This window comes from Lycium barbarum, chromosome 2, assembly GCF_019175385.1.
Source record: "Lycium barbarum isolate Lr01 chromosome 2, ASM1917538v2, whole genome shotgun sequence".
Lineage (NCBI taxonomy): Eukaryota > Viridiplantae > Streptophyta > Magnoliopsida > Solanales > Solanaceae > Lycium > Lycium barbarum.
This window is the reverse complement of record NC_083338.1, coordinates 56,324,715-56,327,074: the sequence shown is the minus strand read 5'-3', so window position 1 is coordinate 56,327,074 and position 2,360 is coordinate 56,324,715.

Sequence of the window (2,360 nt, the reverse complement as noted above, 5' to 3'; positions counted from 1 at the left end):
TCATGGAATTGGTTTCCACACTTAAGTAAAGATATTCCCAGAATACCAAAGCTCAAACAGAGGAAAGGTATAAAAAAAACTCAAACCGATACCATGCTCTAGACAGTTCACATGTTTGGAGTCGAGAGAAATTAGGAACCTAATCAAATAACAGTTTTTGACCATCCCAAACTATCAATCAGGCTAATGTACTGGTAATTATGAGTAGCTAAAACCATTTAGTTATGTCTGGAGTTTTAACAGATAATCCTAATGAATACCCCTAATCTAAAGAAAAAGGACAACGCCACACATTATGTTAGTTCCTTCATAGCAATATAAATAGATAATCAAAATCATACTCCTTGATCATGTAGGTAGATATTTATCATGTTATACTTTATAAAAGATGCATATGATAGGAGTTAAACTAATTAGCAAGATGCATATGATAGGAGTTAAACTAATTAGCACCCATTTTCTAGTTGCTGACACACAAATGAATGATTAAGAAGGTAACATATACATGCTTCAATAAATCAATTCATCTCAACAGGGGATCTTGAGTTCACAAGTACACCTTTTAATTTCTAAGATCCTTAAGCAAACTACCCAAACCATTGGGATTCTAATCTAGGAAAACAAGCAGGTCCAGGTTTCATACTGCAAACAGGGATGTGAACGAGCATAATATTTTATCATGCTAAGTGTTTCTAGTCAACCCAAGTTGAAGAGGGAAGCGCAACCTAACATGGATCTTATCAAACTAGACTGCTTTTTCATATTAACATGCAAGTGACGCACTCTTTAGCATAATCAGTTTTTTTAAGTGCGAACAGAGTGTAAAATTAGTAATTTTAGTAACAGATGAAGATCTATTGACTTAGTGATCACAATCCCATGATTTAAAAATAGCAGGTTCATATTCAAAGGAGAACTCATGTTCACGGTTACCTAGGCTACTTCAAACTTTTTAAACTCATATTATGTTAAAACATGGTTTTTCCAGTTTCAATAGGCAAAGCAGCTTCACCACATACGCATGACTTTATCGTAATACACCAGCAGCGAAACATATTCTTCATTAGAAGCCCACTTTCTCGCAAAAATCAATGGACACAACAATCCCAGACTTGTAAAAAAAAAAAAAAGGACTACTGATTTTCCTATTTTCAAGGATCTGATAGCCATGAGCTTCTAGAACATAAATGCTCAAACTTATAACATGCTTTAACGCAAATGTAAACCTTTTGCAAAGTAAAACACAATTTGACATGAACTTTAACAAATTCATCCTGAAAGTAAACCCCTAATAAAAGGAATTCTAAAAAAAAAAAAGGAAGCATAGCAGGACTATTGCACACTTTATAACGTATCTCAATGTTTAAAAAAAAAAAAAAACTTAAGAACTTTAGATCCAGGACCTCTATGTATACAATAAAGATAAGCTGACAGTGTTCCCATAACTCAAAACACCATTTTTGCAAAGTACAGCCAAAGACATTGTTTTAAATGACAAGTGAAGTTTCATATCTTAACCTTTGCGTAAAAAAAATAGAATAAACAACTTTATCCAAACAGAAGTTTCAACAAAACATGATTGCTATTCAAATCCTAATAAGAAGGGTATATCATTCCTATAGCCATGGTTTCTAAATGCACCATTTTAATCTCAAACTATTTAAGGATTATTTATAGGTTATGCCATCTCTATATGGAAATGGTGAAACTTTTATATGCTAGTAGCACACAAATCTCTACAGACAAGTATAAAGACATCCTTGATTCTGAACAACAACTAAACATTTTATCATGCCGGTAATTATGTTCTGAAGGTCTCAGAATTCTACGACAATGATTTTTATCATCCTTTAAATAATATAGAAAACAGATTTGCTTGTAGGGATCCAAAATTAGCGGAAGAAAACATCATGTTCAAGTTAAGATTATTTAAAATAAGATAATCACTTTTCTGTTCTAAAGTTAGATTAGTCCGACATCATGTTGGAATATACAGAACATTAGTTTGAAATGAAAGTATAATCCTCCATGTATACATAAATCTTTAATTCAAATTCTAAAGTACACTATTAGGATCCTATAATCACTAAATAAACAATATATATATATATATATATATATATATATATATATATATATATATATATATATATATATTATCTAAAACATGATGTATCCAAAGAACACATTAACTAATGTAGAGGAGCATGCTCAAACTGTAAACCCAAACACCCACTGAATTTGATCATATATTCCCATTTTTAATCCTAACAGATCAGCAATTTTTTGCCAAAACAAATTCAGAATTTATATCGGCTTCTAGTTCTGTCAAACAAAGATGAAATTGCATATTCTAATAT